Source organism: Monodon monoceros, unplaced genomic scaffold (genome assembly GCF_005190385.1).
Source record: "Monodon monoceros isolate NGI ecotype Baffin Bay Population unplaced genomic scaffold, NGI_Narwhal_1 Super_Scaffold_21, whole genome shotgun sequence".
NCBI classification, from domain to species: Eukaryota; Metazoa; Chordata; class Mammalia; order Artiodactyla; family Monodontidae; genus Monodon; species Monodon monoceros.
The window spans coordinates 107,544,711-107,564,862 of NW_021703778.1; the positions used below are offsets into that span (position 1 = coordinate 107,544,711).

At 37.6% G+C, this 20,152-nt stretch overlaps 1 protein-coding gene across 3 annotated transcripts in view; it reads right to left on the reverse strand.

Annotated features, from left to right (window-relative positions):
* HECTD1 (HECT domain E3 ubiquitin protein ligase 1) overlaps positions 1-20,152 on the reverse strand; it is a 90,289-nt gene that overhangs the window by 68,029 nt on the left and 2,108 nt on the right. The gene's annotated exons all lie outside the window — the stretch shown is intronic.

The window sequence follows — 20,152 nt, forward strand, 5'->3', positions numbered from 1 at the left end:
AACGTTTTTTGCCTTAGAAAACAGTAGCTTTTGAAAAAAGAACAAAATTTTGAAGTTGACAGTCCTCACATCAAAAGACAAGAATGGATCTACCATATGATTTATATTAAAAATAAGAAAATATCCATCTATCTTATACAGTACAAAAACTGGACATCAAAACACAAAATCTAAGAGAAATGTTCAGTATAACTATCTATAATTCATGGGGAAATGTGGTATCTGCTTATTTGGGGAATAACTATGATCCCTGCTGTGTTCCCTAAAATGTGATGAATCTCCTGAACAAGTATGGCTAAGGGGCCAATGAAAAAAAAAAAAAAACCACAAAGAAAGAAGTTCTAAACATAGGATCTCAGCTGTTAACTGTGATCAATTTTATTTCTAAGAGAAAAATAAAAATATCCTGCATACATATTTTAAAAGAGCTTATTTTATGTCAGGTATAATGAAAACCTGCTTTGTGAACTTTTTAAAGGTATGGTACAAAACATCTGTTGTAACTTTTGGCTATTAGACAGGAAAAAATTTTTGTTTTTCTAGCTCTTGAGTTACTTTTAAAACCATGAGAAGGTATTTTAGGCATATTCACTAATTTTTCAATTTAGAACCAAAGCAATTTACAAAAATCTCAACAATACAAATTAACTATAAATTGAGCAAAAAAAGTAGAGAAAAACACATCAATAGTAATTAATGAATTCTGAAAAGTACAGAATAATTGAAAGAACTATAGTTATATTACTTGAAAGTTCATATTGCAACTAAAACAAATTACTAACAAGTGTTGTTGCTTAACATACTCTGCTGGATAACCTGCTTTAAGACAGTCACTGTGATATAAACATTTATAAGACCATAAAACTGTCTTTTCACTTGTTGGTTAGTAACAATTTCCTAGAATCATTTTCAAAGAAACCCTGTGTTGATAGATACTTCAACTGGGCCTTTAAATTCAACTTGAGCTTCATGGCTATTCAGGAAGCACTTGCCTATCTTCTAGGAACAAGACCCTCGCGTTCCTTGCCCTTCGTCCTGGACTACAACCACAGCCACAACTTCCCCAGGTCTGTATCCATGTCAACAGAGATTAACTAAGAAACTAATTTACATAATCAAGAAAACTCATTATAAATCTGTGATCACCAATATTAAATAAACACAATGCCCAATAATTCTGCTACATTTCTTCCAGTGTCTGCAATGAGTATCTCACACCTTTTCTTCAATTTTCTCTTGGCTTAATGACTCCCTTAGTTTTCCATTCTAGCCTCAGTCCTAAACTCCCTTCTCTTCTCTATCTCATCTCATCTATTCCCTTTGTTCATACACCATAGCTATAAATCTCATCCACATACCATAAAAACTCCCAAAATGTTATCTCTACCCCAGACCAACTAAATCACTATCACTATCTCCATTTAGAATTATCACAGGCATCGTAAAATGAGCATATTCAAAACCAATGTGCCTCCACCTCCAAACCACTGCCTTTGTAAATATCACAACAATCCAGAAACCTGAGAATCATCCTCAGTTTTCCCCCCCATTTTCCTCACATTACACATCCAATCCATTAGTTAAATCCCACCAATTTTCCCTCTAAAATATATCGTAAGTCTGTCCACTTCTCTCCACATCTTTTACAAACGTAATCTAAGCTAACTTCAAACTCTTGTCTGAACTACTGAAATAGCCACTTAGACATTCACATTAAGAGATAGGTTTAGCACTAGTGTTGAGGAAAGTATTTCTAGAGGGAGAAGATCAGTCTGGAATAAGGTGTAAGAGCATGAGCAACATAAAGAGGGCATCTATGAAGGGGAATGCCCCAGTAATGGGCAACTGACACAGACAAGGGAAGTGATCAAATTAATAAATATATTGAGGATAATGGGAGCCAGATATCTCACTGGACTGGAGTTGGAAACACAGAAAAGAGAAAACTAGAATGAACCCTGTGGTGTTAGATTGGAACTGGGGGTACTGGTATGAACTCATGGTTTTCAACAGACTGACAGAAAGATAAAGATACATAAAGATGCTAATGTGTGTGCTGATCCCTCTGCCTAAAATGCTTTTCCCCCAACTCTTCCCATGGCCGGTTTTTTGTCATCCTTCTGTCAGCCTAAATGTTACCTCCTCAGCTTCAGGCTTACCTTTACTAACTACTCAAAACAGGACTCCTGTTTTTTGTCTTAATTTACTTTGACAATTTATATTTATATTTCATTTTTTGTTGTCCACTGTAACTCTCTCCTAAAAATCTGTAAGTTCCTCAGGAACAGAGATGTATTTCACACAGCACCCAACAGGGTTCTCTGCGTATGGGAAGATACTCAAGTTTTATTTGTTGAATGAATGATACCAAGAAAAAGTAAGAACTTTTTTGCTTATGGAAAGAGAAACCAAACAAAAAAGAATTCCATCAGCTCCCCTACTGATCTGCCTCTCCACCCCCATGCCCAACCCCTCACTAATATGTCTCCACCCCTCCACACACATGCCTTCATCCTAGACCAACCCCCATTAGGTCTCCTTCCCCTGCCCCACACCTTCCCACAACACAAAAAAGTGAATCCACTTTTATCTCTCATTTCTCATAGAAAGCAAAACACCAAATCTAGACTCTAGTCTAAACTGCTCTCTTGAAGCCCAGAATTACAGACCCAACTGCCTCCTTTACTCATCTGTCATACCTAGAGATGTTTCATGAACCATCAAACACAACCTGCCAAAACTAAACAAAGTTTCCCTACCAAAAACCATACTATTTATTCTCTAACCTGCCATCCAACCACTCAAGTAAAAATCATAAAATTCTTCCAAACTCCTGTTTCTAAAATACAAAAATCAACACCTAATCTTGATGGTTCTACCTCCTAAATCTGTTTAATATCTTAATTAAATTCCAACTAGAATCTCTCACTAGACTTTCCAGATCCTCGTGGCCTTGAACAGGTCCCCTCTGCAAGAAACATTTAGCCCCTTCTCCTCTTTTTCACTTGTATTCCTTTTTCAAGGAAACTTTTAAAATTAAATGTAAAAAATGTTAGGAACACTCAGGTCAGAGAGTACCTCCTCTTGGAAGCCTGCCTTAGACAAACCTCACCACGCATTCTCAGTTATGTTCCTCTTGGGTGGTTTCAGAACATTCAGTGAAACCCATCTATCAGAAGCATCTGTCAAACTATATTTTCCCATTTATCTGTCTCATCCATGAAAACATGAGCTACTTGATAGCAAGGTCTGTACCTTATCTATCTCTGTTCTCCTACAACCAAGTCCAGTACTTGTTATCTAGCGGACACTCAAATATTTGATAAATGAATACATGAAAATAATCCCAGTTTCAAAAAATTCAGTTTAATAGAGAGAAATATAATTTAAGTAAGTAAAAATAAATATAATAAGTGCTGTAATAAAAACCTGAAAGAAGGAGTTTCATTAAAAGTTTTTTTGGGGGGGGAGCTTAATATCCAAAATATATAAACAGCTCATACAACTCAACATCCAAATAAAAACCAACCTGACTGGGACTTCCCTGGTGGCACAGTGGTTAAGGATCTGCCTGCTAATGCAGGGGACATGGATTCGACCCTGATTGGGGAAGATCCCACATGCCTCGGAGCAACTAAGCCCGAGTGCCACAACTACTGAGCCTGTGCTCTAGAGCCAGAAAGCCACAACTAATGAAGCCTGCATGCTGCAACTACTGAAGACTGCACGCCTAGAGCACGTGCTCCACAGCAAGAGAAGCCCCTGCTCGCTGCAATTAGAGAAAGCCCATGGGCAGCAATGAAGACACAACGCAGCCAAAACTAATAAAAAATAAAAAAAAAAAAAACAAAAAACTCCAACCTGATTAAAAATATGGGCAGAAGACCTGAATAGACATTTTTCCAAAGAGGACATGTAGATGGTCAACAGGCACATGACAAGACGCTCAACATCATTAATCATCAGAGAAATGCTAGTCAACAACAATGAGATACCACCTCACACCTGTCAGAATGGCTATCATCAAAAAGAACACAAATAACAAATGTTGATGAGGATGTGGAGAAAAGGGGACCCTTGAACATTGTTGGTAGGAATGTAAATTGGTGCAGTCACTGTGGAAAACAGTATAAAGGTTTCTCAAAAATCTAAAAATAGAACTACCATGTAACCCAGCAATTTCCACACCTGGGTATATATGCAAAACAAAAACAAAAAAAGTAATTTGAAAAGATACATGTGGCCCAACGTTCACAGCAGCATTATTTACAACTGCCAAGATATAGAAGCAACTGAAGTGTCCATCAAGAGAAGAAAGGATAAAGAACATGTAATACACACACACACACACACACACACACACACACACGCACACAATGGAATACTACTCACCATAAGAAAAGAATGAAATTTTGCCATTTGTAATAAAATGGATGGACTTGCAGGGTATTATGCTAAGTGAAATAAGTCAGAGAAACACAAATACTGTATTATACCACTTATACGTGGAATCTAAAAAATAAAACAAACTAGTAAATCTAACAAAAAAGAAAGAGACTCACAGATATAGAGAACAAATTAGTAGTTACCAGTTGGGAGAAGGAAGGGGGAAGGGGCAAGATAGGGATAGGGGATTAAGAGGTACAAACTACGATGTGTAACATAAATAAGCTACAAGGCTATACTGTACAGCACAGGGAATATAGCCAATATTTTATAGTAACTATAAATTGAGTGTAACCTTTAAAATTGTGAATCCCTATGTTGTACACTTATAAATTTTGTAATATTGCACATCAACTATACTTCAATTAAAAAAAAAAGGTGTGAGACGGAAAGCTCAGCTCAGGGGATTTGGGGAAAGGAAGACCTCACAAAAAAAGGAAGAAGTTTGAGTTAAATCAAGGTATTCTCTGCCTTGAAGAGTTATTGCAAGAACTTGGGATAAAATATATAAAATATAGTGTTTAGCACATAAAAGATGCTCCATAAACCATAGGGTAGAAGTTTGCCAAGCAGACAAGCTCCTGTCTTCTAAGTAAGGAGAAGAGTATATGCAAAGGATGGAGGCTTGAAGAATTATATACTGTGGCAGATTGTATTTTCTAACGATATCCACATTATTTCCCATCCCACATATCCATAAATTCTTTTTTACAAGGTGACTTTGATATTCTTTCTACTGAGAGGGTTTACGTTTCCAGGCAGGTTTATGATTACAGTGAAAGTTATCACTTTGTGACTTCTAACATAAACTCAATTCTACTGGATTCTCTTAGGACTCTTGCTCTTAGAACACAACCACCATGCTGTAAGGAAGCTCAATTAGCCACATGGCAAGGCCAGTAGATGTTCTAACAACTGCAACTAAAAGCCAGTATTCAAGTGTATGTGAGAGAACAAGTCATCAGATGATTCCAGTGCCTGGTCATCAAGCTTTTGTTATTTACAAGTAGGATCACACTACAAATACCATCCTATAACTTGCTCGTTTCTTTAATCAATATGTTGTGACCACCTTCCCACATTAATATGAATAGGTCTAGTTCAATCTTTCTAATGTCTACATAATAGCCAATATAATGAATAGCCATACACTGTTAACCATTTAGATGGTTTCCAGTTTTTTTACTACTTGAAGCAGTCCTGCAGTGAACAATATTAGGAGTATATCTTTGCACATCTGTACCAGTATTTATGAAGGAAAGATTTTGAGTATTTCTTTTCTTTATTTATTTATTTATTTAAATTTAATTTATTTGGCTGCATTGGGTCTTCACTGCTACGTGTGGGCTTTCTCTAGCTGCGGCGAGTGGGGGCTACTCTTTGTTGCGGTGTGCAGGCTTCTCATTTTGGTGGCTTCTCTTTGTTGTGGAGCAGGGGCTCTAGGCACGCAGGCTTCAGTAGTTGTGGCACGCGGGCTCAATAGTTGTGACTCGCGGGCTCTAGAGCACAAGCTCAGTAGTTGTGGCACACAGGCTTAGTTGCTCTGCAGCATGCGGGATCTTCCCGGAGCAGGGCTTGAACCCATGTCCCCTGCATTGGCAGGCGGATCCTTAACCACTGCACCACCAGGGAAATCCCTTCAGAAGTATTTCTGTGAGTACATTTTTTGGTTTGACAGATATTATCGAACTGACTTCTAAAGAGGCTATACCACTGTATACTCCCATCAGAAGCATTTTAGAGTATCTATTACCCCACTCCTAGGCCACTAAAAATGATATTACCTTTACATTTGTGCTAAATTGATAAATACTTTTTTAAAACTTTATTTCATAAAATTTGGCTGGCTATGAGAGAATTTAATAAACTTTAAAAATGAAACACAGAATATTCAAACCTCCACCAAGAAAACAAAAATAATCTAAAGATGTATACGTATACATAGACAAATACTTCAGGATATACAAAATCTCTGATTAGAACAGCAAAAGTCATAAATAACTCCCCCCCAAATTCAACACTCACATTTTATTTCTGTATTTCCAATACAGACTTTATTTCTGTATGAACATGTACTTAAGGCAGATACAAAATAAATTAATTAAACTACCAAACTGGGAATATATTAACATTATTTTAAAATTTCCATTCTGGGGGACTTCCCTGCTGGAACAGTGGTTGAGAGTCTGCCTGGCAATGCAAAGGACACGGGTTTGAGCCCTGGTCCAGGAAGATCCCACACGCTGCAGAGCAGATAAGCCCGTGTACCACAACTACTGAGCCTGCACTCAGAGCCCACGAGCCACAACTACTGAAGCCCGCGTGCCTAGAGCCCATGCTCCACAACAAGAGAAGCCACTGCAATGAGAAGCCCGGGCGCTGCAACGAAGAGTAGCCCCCACTCACTGCAACTAGAGAAAGCTCGCATGCAGCAACAAAGACCCAACGCAGCCAAAAATAAATAAAATAAACTTATAAAATTTCCATTCCGATTTCTCTTAAAAGATAAAAATCAGGGGCTTCCCTGGTGGTGCAGTGGTTAAGAACCTGCCTGCCAATGCAGGGGACATGGGTTGGAGCCCTGGTCCGGGAAGATCCCACATGCCGCGGAGCAACTAAGCCCGTGCGCCACAACTACTGAGCCTGCATTCTAGAGCCAATGAGCCACAACCACTGAAGCCCACGCACCTAGAGCCCGTGCTCCGCAACGAGAAGCCACCGCCATGAGAAGCCTGCACACCAAAAGAAGAGCAGCCCCCGCTCAACGCAACTAAAGAACGCCCACGTGCAGCAATGACGACCCAACGCAGCCAAAAATAAATAAATACATACATAAATAAATTTATTAAAAAAAATTCACTAACCTACTCCTTCAATCCTCCAGGGAATAAAAACTTGTAACATTATCTTCAATTACATTCTCCTGCAATCAACTGTAAAGTTCAAAACAATCAAAAACCACAAGGTCTGCTACCAATAGCAGTTCCACTTTGAAATTACTCATGAGAAGGTAATTATATATGAACATATTTTGTCAGGCTTCTAAAAACAATTAAATATTATTAATCCAAACAGATAAGCAAACTTTGGTTTCCTCTTACATGTAATTTTGAAGTCAGCAGTACAAAAAAACATACCATCAGGCAAAAATGCATGTACAAAGATGCTCATTGTTGCATAACCTATATATCTAATAACAAGGGTATAATTAAGCATATGACACATCCGTATGGCAGATTATGCAGGTTTTTAAAAGCTGTTTACTAAGAACTAATGATACAAATACATAAAGAAAAGGGGGACTTCCCTGGTGGTGCAGTAGTTAAGAATCACCTGCCAATGCTGGGGACACAGGTTTGAGCCCTGGTCCGGGAAGATTCCACATGCCGTGGAGCAACTAAGCCCATGTGACACAACTACTGAGCCCGCGTGATACAACTACTGAAGCCCACACGCCTAGAGCCCGTGCTCTGCAACAAGAGAAGCCACTGCAATGAGAAGCCCGTGCACCACAGCAAAGAGTAGTCCCGCTTGCCACAACTAGAGAAAGCCCACACACAGCAATGAAGACCCAATACAGCCGAAAATAAATAAATAAATTAAAGAAAGAAAAAGGGAAAAATATATCCATTTTGGTGTTTATCACATAAAAATATGCAAAGAAACTAGAGCAAAAAGTTAAAATGGCTTATTTCTAGATGGTGCAATTATAATTTTCATTCTCTAGATTTCTGACTTTTCTAAATTTCTGAAACAAACCTATTTCATAACTCCCCAAAATAAACTTAAAATCTGTTAACCGAAGTAAGCTAGACAACAGCAGATGGATTGGGGAAGGAAGTCAAAACATAATGACCCATGTTGGAAATGAGTTTCAAGGGCATTTTTCCTTTCCTCCTTTCTTTTTCAGCTTTGATCCCTGGACAGGCCAACTCCCGAAAACATGTAGCAGGGGGATACAAAAGAACTCTGAGAGGACCAAGAAAAGGGGCCTCTGTGAGCCAGAGGGTATGAAGAGAAATTCCTGGGGTATCTTCCTCCCAGTCTGGCCTCAAGGCCAGACCCAGGTGAAAGCCCCAAACAAAACTCTGAGTGATACATGCACAGTGCAGTAGAGGTGGCACAAGCATCTAAGGCCCTGGGAGAACTGGGAACTAAGAAAAGGAGCCCCTATAGCCAAAAGAGCATGAAAGGAATCATGTTATTTTTTTTTCTGTCTTTTCTCTTACTACTTTCACACTGAGGGCAGTCCCAGTCCCAGAAAGTATATGACAGCACAAGGGGGTTGAAGAATGGGTGGGGAGTGGGGGAAATGTGGTTAAAACTTCAAGAGATCCCCAGTTTTCTAGCTAGAACGCTAGTAAAAAGGGTTCCTGGTAGCTGAAAGATGTGGGGGAAATCTCAGAGAAAAAGGAGCTAGAAAAATGATCCCTGACACAAGTTCTGAGCCCACCTCTGAATATATGGAAGACAAAGATAAAAAACAATAGCAAACACTTTGACAACTGCACTATGACATAATCCACCACCCAAGTCCCAGACTAAACTGAGTGACACATGCACAAAGTAGACCCAAACACCATAACAAAGGCTTTGAAACCACTGACATTGGAACCACCACCCACAGAGAGCAAGACAGAGCTTGCAGTCTAAATTTAACCAGGTTGACTGCATGCAAAAGAAAACAACAAAATCAACATTCTCCAGAGGGTTTTTATAAAACCCAGAGTCTCACAATATAATATTCCAAATGTCTTGGATAAAATCCAAAACAACCTGAAACACACAAAAAATCAATACAATATGATCTATCCAATTCAAGAAAGAAGACAGTCAACACATATAAGCCTGAGACAACCTAGTTGTTAAAATTATCAGAGAGGACTCTAAATCAGCTATTATAACTATACTCCACGAACATTCCTGAATGTGAACATTCTTGAAATGATTGGAAACAGAAGTCTTCAAAAGAAAAATACAAAGTATGAAAGGAATCAACTGAAAATTTTAGAAATGAAAAAACAGTTTGTGGGGAAAAGAATACTTCACTGGATGGGCTCAAGAGCAGAATGAAGATGACAGATAAAGAGTTTGTGAATCTGAAAACAGATCGACAAAAATTATTCAGTCTGAAGAACACAGGGAAAAAAACTGGGGGGAAAAAGGGGAACAGATTCTTAGGGATCTGAGGGAGCATATCAAAAAGTAACATTTGTGCCACTGGAGTCCCAGAATGAGAAAAAAATTGGTATAGAATACAGATTTGAAGGAACTTTCTGTATTTGGTGAAAGACATACAGATTTAAGAAGCTCATTAAACCTGAAATAAGACAAATTCAAAGACAACCATGTACAGACAAATCACAATCAAACTGCAAAAAATCAAAGGTAGAGAAAAAAAGATCTTGAAAGCAGAAAGAAGAAAAACAACACAAAGAAACAAAGATTAGAATGAATGCAGATTTCTCATCAGAAACCATAAAAGCCAGAAGATAGTGGAACAACATCTTTAAAATGCTGAAAAGAACTGGCACTACACAATTCTATATCCAGCAAAAATATCTTCACAGCATGAAAGTAAAATAAAGACATTCTCAGATGAAGGAAAACTAAGAGAACTCACCACCAAAAGACTTCTCCTAAAAGAAATGCTAAAGAAAGTTCTTCAAGATGAAAGGAAATGACACCAGAGAGATACATGGAACTTCAGGAATGAAGGAAGAACAACAGAAATGATAAATATCTGGGTAAATATAATAGATTATTTTCCCCCTATTAAACTGCTGAAAGCAAAAATTACAACATTGTCTCTTGAGGTTTTCAACATATGTAGACAATACATATGACAACTGTAACACAGGGATAAAGGAATCTACATAGTTGTAAGCCTTCATCATTTCACTTTAAATGGTTAAACGTTAACTCTGAGTTAACTGCAATCCCTAAAGCAACCACTAAAAAATACAAAGAGACAGAGTCAAAAAAAACTATAGGTAAATTAAAATAGAATGCTACAAAAATATTCAAGTAATTCAAAAGGCAGGAAAGAAAAAACAAAGACACAAAAAAAGAAACAGAACAACAAAAAAGCCAAATAAAATGTTAGACACATATGTAAACATACCAAAAACTACATTAAATGTAAGTGGTCTAAACTCACCAATTAGAAACAAAGATTGTCAGGCTGGATTAAAAAACACAAGCCAACTGCATACTGTCCACAAGAAACTCACACTACAGACGGGTTAAAACAAAAAAGTGGAAAAAGATATAGCAAACAAACACTATCAAAAGAAAAGCTGGGGGCTTCCCTGGTGGCGCAGTGGTTGAGAGTCCACCTGCCGATGCAGGGGACATGGGTTCGTGCCCTGGTCTGGGAAGATCCCGCATGCCACGGAGCAGCTAGGCCCATGAGCCATGGCTGCTGAGCCTGCATGTCTGGAACCTGTGCTCCACAACGGGAGAGGCCACAACAGTGAGAGGCCCGCATACCGCAAAAAAAAAAGAAAAAAGAAAAGCTGGGGTAGCTATATTTATGTCAAAGTACACTTCAGAACAAGGAAAATTATCAGATATAAATAGGGACATTACGTAACGATAGAAGGGTCACTTTAACAAGAAAACTTAACAATCTTAAGACATCTAACAGGGCTTCAAAATACATGAAGCAAAAATGGAGAGAAATGAAGCTAAATAGATAAATCGATAACTATACTTGGAGACTTCAACACGCCTCTCTCAGTAACCTATAAAACAGACGGAAAATCAACAAGGATATAGACTGAACAACACTGTCAATCAACTTGACCTAATTTGACACTTGTAGAACATTCTACCCAACAACAGAAGAATATATATTCCTCTCAAGTACATATGGTCCATTTACCAAAAATAGACCATACTGTGGGCCATAAAAAAACCTTAATAAATCTAAAATAACTGAAATAATATTAAGTGTGTCCTCTGACCACAATAATAACACAAAAATATCTGGGAAATCCCCAAATATTTGAAAATTAAGCAACATACTTCTATATAACCCAAGGGTAAAAAAGAAAGTTTCAATGAAAATTTTAAAGTATTTTGAACCAAGTGAAAATGAATATAGAACATCAATGAAAACATAAAAGAAAAATTTATAGTATTAAATTTATATTAGAAAGGGTCTCAAATCTCAGCTTCTACCTAAGAAACTAGAAAAAAAGAGCAAATTAAACCCCAAATCAACCCAGAAGGGAATAATAAAGAGCAGAAATCAATGAAACTTAAAACAGAAAAATAGAAAAAAGGAATGAAACTAAAAGCCGATTCTTTGAAAAAATTAATAAAATTGATAAATCTCTAGCCAGATTGACCAAAATATAAAAATTACCAATATCAGGATGAAAAAGAGAATTATCATTTACAGACAGTTCTGGGTGTACTCTGATGCTTTTGCAAAAATGTTCCTATAAAAGGGTTTCATCTTCAAGGAATTCATGGAAAAGACTCTGACAAGTACAAGTTTCTGGTAACTGACTATACTGCTGAACTGAATGGATAAGCATTTTCAGAACTCTAATGGAAAACTGATGAATTCATAGAAGTGCTAACAAAAGATCAAGATAAAAAAAAATTAATTACATGGGACTGAGTGAACTGATGAGGATGATTATAATTTTTGTGGCTTTCTGTTTGAATAAAAGAAAAAAAAATCCCACAAGGACTCAGAGGCAAAAAATATACAAATCAATTTTCACTGCAAAGTAAAGGAGTTGTTACAGTGGAGGATTACTGGACTGAATGTCAATATTATGACATAGTATGAGTGTGTTTCGTGTTTGGTAATTGCAATCACTGTTGCTTTTGTTGTGGTCATCCATTTACAATGCTTGTTGTCAGTTTATTTAGCTCTTGTAAAGATAAAACACAGTGTGTGTGTGTGTGTGTGTGTTTGTGTGTGTGTGTGAAAAAAAAAGAAAAAGAGAATTATCACTGCAGACCATATAAACATTCAAAGGATAAAAAAGCATACTACAAACAACATTATGCCCATAAATTTTAATTTATATTAAATAGACCAATTCCTTGAAAGACATACTACAATTCACTCAAGAAAAATTAAGTAACTTGAGCAGTCCTCTATCACAGAAATTGAATTTAGTACAAACTTTCAAACACAGACTTCCCTGGTAGCACAGTGGTTAAGAATCCACCTGCCAATGCAGGGGACACAGGTTCGATTCCTCGTCCTGGAAGATCCCACATGCTGCGGAGCAACTAAGCCCGTGTGCCACAACTACTGAGCCTGCGCTCTAGAGCCTGTGAGCCACAACTACTAAGCCCGCATGCCACAACTACTGAAGCCCATGCGCCTAGAGCCCATGCTCTGCAACAGGAGAAGCCACTGCAACGAGAAGCCCGTGTACCGCCACGAACAGTGGCCCCCACTCGCTGCAACTAGAGAAAGCCCGCACGTGGCAATGAAGACCCAATGCAGCCAAAAATAAATTTTTTAAATAAATAAATTAATTTAAAAAAATCCCCTCAAACACATCAATTTATTCTCTTACGGATTGTGCTTTTGGTGTTTATTTAAGAATATCTGCTTAACCTGGGGTCACAAAGGATTTCTCTTATGTTTTCTTCTAGAGGTTTTATAGTTTTAGGTTTTATGTTTAGGTCTATGATTCCTTTTGAACTTATTTTTGTATATGGTGTGGGGTATAGGTAAAGGTTAATTTTTTTCTTTTTTGCATATAGATACCAAGTTGTTCCAGCAGCATAAAAAAATATCCTTTTTCCACTTAACTGTCATTGCACCTTTGTTGAAATAAGTTGTCTAGGTATGAGTCTATTTCTGAACTCTCTATTCTATTTCATTGATCCATTTACCTTTATACCAATACTACACTGTTTTGACTACTGCAGCTGCATAGTAAGAACTGAAATACAGTAGTATTAGTCCTCCAATGTTTTGGTTAGCTAGGTCCTTTGCATTTTCAAATGAATTTTGCAATCAGTTCATCGGTTTCTACATCTTGTCAGATTTATCTGTAAGAACTTCAGAAGAAATAAAAACTCAAATTTACACAGAAATCTGTATGCTAACGTTTATAGCAACTTTGGTTATAATCACCAAAACTAGAAAAACCCAAATGTCTTTCAAGAGGTGAATGGATAAACCATCTGTGGTACATCCATAAAATGAAATACTACTTAGCAATTACTGTTATACATATATAGATGACTCTCAAATGTAATATACTACAAGAAAACTCAAAAGGCTACACGCTGTTTATATCATTCCATTTATATGACATTCTGGAAAAGTCAAAACTATAGCAACAGAGAAAAGACCACTGGTTGCCAGGCACTGGGGTTGGGGGAGGGTTTAACTTCAAAGGGAGAACTCTAGAGAATTTTGGGGAATGATGGAACTGTTCTTAATTTTAGTTGTGGCGGTAGTTACACAACTGTATCCGTTTGCCAAAATCCAAATGTAATTTAAATTTAAGACAAAATTAAATAGCATACATATAATAATCACAGTCCTCCCTGAATAGTGCTAAAAGAACAAATCTATGGCACAAATAGATGCATCACAATTAAAGGATTATTAAAACTTTTAAACTTGCTAAATATTTACCTCTTACATCATAGGTAGAAATTATTTTTACATATTAAACCCAGTACTATACTATAATACCAATTTATAGACCCAAAGGTGTCCTAATTAGGAAACTTTAAGATCACTCAATCTCTACAGAACTGTCAGATCAGTCAACCACACAAATGAGATTTAGTAGAATGTTCAGATGAATCCAATTTAAGCAATAGTTTCCAAAATGCTACCTGCAATGATGAAAGAATCTTTCCCTAATGGAAACAGATAAGTAACTTAAAACAAGAGCAAAAAAAGTTTCATGAGGTTACAAAGAGAAAGAATTTCTCTTAGGAACTGTAATCGTTTCTATACTATTACTACCATATGCTTTTTCCAGACTATATGACTTGGACCAAGATTTCAGAAGATTTACAATATAAAGAAATTTAACTTCTTTTAGATAAAGGAAGTTATCTATCGTGGTGATATTTTACTGAATATAGTCACTAAATTGAGCACTTCATTTACTAAAAAAAGAAAAACACTAAAAATTTTAACTGTAAAAGATTAATAAATTTTGTTTCTTGAAGATAATAAATAACATCTTTTGATCCATTTTATCTTTTATTCCATTCTTGCCCCTGCCCCCAGCCTTGACTCTGTACTGCTTAACTTACAATAACTCTTGGCATACAGTTAAAAATTACAGCCTTCCCTCTCAAAGAAAAAGGAGTAAGTCAAATTCCAATATGTAGGCTTGTTTTTCTCCAATTAAAATACACACACAAAACTGACAATTCGTTCAACAAATATTTATTTGTTGAATGCCTTTTGTTTTGTTCGTTTGTTTTTGGGTTTTTTGGCCACACTCTGCGGCATGTGGGATCTTAGTTCTCCAACCAGGGATCGAACCTACCGTGTCCCCTGCAGTGGAAGCGTGGAGTCTTAACTACTCGACCACCAGGGAAGCCCCTTACTGAATGCCTTTTGGTGCCAAGCACTGTGCTAAGTGTTGGGGGTAGGATACAAAGATGAGAATAACAGTGCTGGGCTCTGAGGAATTAAAAGATCTAATGACATGGTCAACAAATACTATGCAAAGTATACATATATATTGCTGTAAACTAGAAGAGTGTTTTGTTTTTTACATTTTTAAGGTGACAGACACTTTGAAAACAAAATGAAAGCTCACTGAAGCTCATTATCTATGAGCCCCCTAGAGCACTGACAGAGCATGCTTCTCATCTTCCAGCACTTCTCTCTACTGTCCACTGAAAAGCACATATACAGCTGCTCTGTTTACAGAAATTCACTTATCTAACTTTTCAGGATTATATGTGTTTGATACAATGAGCATTCTCTGTGCAGGGAAGGCTCGGCTGCAGGACTGATAAAAAAAAGTAATTTCACTTCCCTATTACTCTGCCACTGGGTAGAAGAAAATATGGAAAAGGCAGGTACATTAATGCAAGTGGGTAGAAAAAACATCAATACATATCGATGCGATCACTGTTTCTCCTTTAGAGAAGAACACGATGCCCTTCCTCCAGGAGACTCCTCAACCAGTTTGACTCCAAAAGTACTTTCTATAAGCATTTTAAGGACTATGGAAAACAGGCACAATATAAAGAATTTCTTCAATATCTGGATGTTAGCTACTGTACAACAGCAATATGTTAGCAATGGAAAAACAAAAGTAATAGTATGTATGCATGAGATGCAGCAGAGGTATTTGAAGGCATTTAAATTTTATTCACTAGGTAAAGAACACAAAAGATTTTGTAAAGAGGAATAATACAGTCAAATCAGTATTTTTAGACTATAGTCAATTATACCTCGATAAAGCTGGGGAAAAAAAGACCATAAAAATATTTTAAGACTGGAACTCTGTGCATAGTTAGCTTATAGGCAGTGATATCTGCTATGAAGCTACAAGCACTGCATGAACATAATCATCTCCCCATACCAATCCTAGATATTACCATTGTTTTCAATCTCCTACTTCAGGGAGAAAACAGACGTCATCAGACAGAAATCCCTTCAACTTTTTACCATCAAACCTAAAACATCGGGCTTCCCTGGTGGCGCAGTGGTCGAGAGTCTGCCTGCCGATGCAGAGGACACGGGTTCGTGCCCCAGTCCGGGAAGATCCCACATGCCGCGGAGCGGCTGCGCCCGTGAGCCATGGCCGCTGAGCCTGTGCGTCTGGAGCCTGTGCTCCGCAACAGGAGAGGCCACCACAGTGAGAGGCCTGCGTACCACAAAAAAACAAACAAACAAACAAAAACCTAAAACATCTTCCTCTTTTCTGTGTTACAACAAGGAACACACTACCTTAAATCTATCTCTCCACCAGTGGACCAAAGCTTTAATACTCAAGGTGAGATTTTCCAACCAACAACTTCAGCATTATCTGAGAGCATACTAGGAATGCAGAGTATCAGGCACCACACCATACCAACTGAATCAGAATCTGCAATGTTAACAAGATCCCCACGTGATTCACATTATGCACATTACTCCCAGTTTCTCAGAATCCTTATACTATGAATTATCCACTCTCTCCTAACTTTTTTTTTCTCTACTAACTCTCTGACCTCTAAAAGAAAAAGCCCCACACTCCCATTCCAATACAACTTCTCAAAAATTTTTCCATACTCCCTGTCTCCATTTCTTTCTTCAACTCATTCAGATCTGGCCCTCAAGCCACTCCACTCAGCTCTCATTAAGATCAATGATCTTGGGACTTCCCTGGTGGCACAGTGGTTAAGAATCCACTTGCCGATGCAGGGGACACAGGTTCAAGCCCTGGTCCGGGAAGATCCCACATGCCGCGGTGCAACTAAGCCCGTACACCACAACTACTGAGTCTGCACTCTAGAGCCTGTGCTCCGCAACAAGAGAAGCCACCGCAATGAGAAGCCCGCACACTGCAACAAAGAGTGGCCCCCGCTCACCGCAACTAGAGAAAGCCTGCGCGCAGCAATGAAGACCCAACGCAGCCACAAATAAATAAAACAAATAAATTTATTAAAAAGAAAAAAGATCAATGATCTTGGAAATGTTGCTAAATCCAAAGGACACCTTTTAGTCTTCACCCTACTTGACTTCTCACGAGTATGCAACATAATTGTTCTTTCTCTTCTTTAATCCCTCTCTTCCCCGCGTTGACGTGCACTAATGATGCAAAAGCAATGGTGGATAAAACTGATGGTGCTTTAGCATGAATCAAGGCAGCGGCACTAAACTGTACCACTAGTAATGGTATGGTATTCTTCACTGCCAAGCTCTAGCATGGGGGGAAAAATTATTTATTTTACTAAACCTCAACCCTTGAATACATATCTTTTTAATATCCTACTTAAGGAAATGGAAAGTAAGCATAAAGCACTTCTGCACAGGAAGAGTACTTGTACAACTGTTGGAGAGCTGAACTAGCCACTTTTTTTCATGCAACATCATTTTTACTTGAAAGAACTTCAGGCAAATTGTGGTTATTCAGACTTGGATATCTGGCAAACATTTTCTCAAAAATTAACCAAGTAAGCCTTTCACTTCAAGGAAAAACAACTGACAGTATTTGTTGCCAATGATAACATTCAAGCTTTCAAGCAAAAATCACAACTTGTACCTGCCACCAGGAGCTTGACAGAGCTTCTCAATATTTAAAGACCTTTCTGATGAGATTAGTAGTCGCAATAACAAATGTGAGTTTGTGATACTGTAGGATGACATATGGCAACATTAGGAATATCTGTATAACTCAGTAGACCAATACTTTTCACATGACCAGTGCATGATCTTTCAAACTTAAACATGGGTTTAAAAAAACCCACTCAGGGACCTCCCTGGTAGTCCAGTGGCTAAGGCTCCGTGCTCCCAATGCAGGGGGCCTGGGTTCAATCCCTGGTCAGGGAACTAGATCCCACATGCCGCAACTAAAGATCCTGCGTGCCACAACTAAGACCTGGCACAGCCAAAAGAATAAATATTTTTTAAAAAACCAACCCATTCGAAGTACCAGAGAGACCAACAGATTTTAATGTACAAGAGTATGACAAGTTCACTGATATTTCAGAACCCACATTATAACTAACCCTTCAGAAACTATCACTTGCCTATACACTACTATGCATAAAATAGATAGCTAATGAGAAACTACTGTAGAGCACAGGGAACTCTACTCAATGCTCTGTGGTGACCCAAATGGGAAGGAAATCCAAAAAGGAGTGGACGTATAGCTGACTCACTCTGCTGTACAGCAGAAACTAACACAACATTGTAAAGCAACTATACTCCAATAAAAATTAATTAAAAAAAAAAGAAACTACACTCCCCCCCTCAGTTTCGTATGATATCAAAGATGAATATCCATAATTACACACAAAAAATCATTACAACATTCCTCCCTTTTCCAGCTACATCTATGGGGGGGATGAGTTTTTTTTTCATATATTTCAGTCAAAGCAACATAATGCAACACAATAAATGCAAAGCAGATATGAGAATCTAGCCACAACCACACTCATGATCTCAGCCCCTCAAAACATGGGAGTTCCTTGGCAGTCCAGTGGTTAGGACTTGGCGCTTTCACTTCAGGGGCCCAGGTTCAATCCCTGGTTGGGGAACTAAGATCCCACAAGCCATGAGGCGTGGCCAAAAAAACCCAAAAAACAAAAACATGGTCCTCTTCCAGTGTTCTCTCTCACTGAACGGCATCATCATCCATTGTAACCTGAATCATCCATGGTACCTCCATGCAATGAAGAGTAGCCCCCGCTCTCCACAACCTGAGAAAGCCCATGCACAGCAACGAAGACCCGACGCAGTCAAAAATAAAATAAATAAATTTATAAAGTAAAAATTTTTTTAAATAAATTAAAATTTCCTTTAAAATTGTTTCAATATAATAACACTTCTAAAAAATGCCATTACAAACACCTCTACTATATGTTACTACTTAATGGAAGACATGATAGTTGATTTGACTGGTAGGTATGACTTACTTTTTAAAATACCAAAAATAATTCTCAGGTCAATGAAAACCCTCTAATGAAATCTATGAATGTTCAAAAACCTATTTCACTTTTCTATGAATCTGACCAAAACAAGCGTTAACAGAGCAGCAAAATTATTATGTTCTCAAAGTTTGCCAATAACAATAACTACTTGAAATAAAGGAGTCACTAACAGACTGTGATTTGGGAACTTTGTTCATAAGGATTTTTATCATAATAGTACTGTCTCAATGGGATTTACAACTAAGAATTATTAACTATTTATTAATTCATCTTCATTAATCATTCAAAAATGAAGATGATTAAAAATGCTTTGTCAATTTAGTAATTCAGCCTTTATTCTCACCTCAAAGAAATTAAGATAATTATACCAAATTTTATGTCAACATCTCAAACATTTTCTACTAATTACTTCAAAACGGCATTAGAACAAATATAGAAGCATCTGAGTTTTCATTTACTTATCACCGGAATTCAAAATTGTAAATATAAATGTAAAATAAACAATGAAAACCAAACGTGTTCAGCATTCAGAAGAACAGTTAATCTAACTGGGTAAGTATCACATAAGAGGAAAAACATGGCATTAATGGCCAGTCTAGTACTGATTCCTTTGCATTTTTGCACAAATTCTACACAACCTCTGAATAAAACTGCTTAAACGCTCCAAACATCAGAGTCTGTTTCTATTATTCCGGAAAGTATGCTATATGGTTAACATCCAATTTATACCCTCTCCAAACTGAAATTTACAAAGCAATGATTTGCTTAACAAAGTACAGGGAATTCCCTGAAGGTCCAGTGGTTAGGACTCAGCACTTTCACTGCAGTAGCCTGGGTTCAGTCCCTGGGGGGGAACTAAGATCCCACAAGCCATGTGGCACTGCCCCCCCCACCCAAAAAAAAGGTACAGGGTCCTAAGACTTAACACCAATGAAGAAAGGGCAATTGGGAACAAATGTTCATTATCATCTGCATTTTCATGTCAATTTAAGCCAATTACTTGATACAGAAATAGCCACCTTTAAAGAAGTATTTGTATTCTCCCAGCTCATAACATGTTTTGAAATTGAATCAATCAAGCTATGGGTTAAAATCAGTA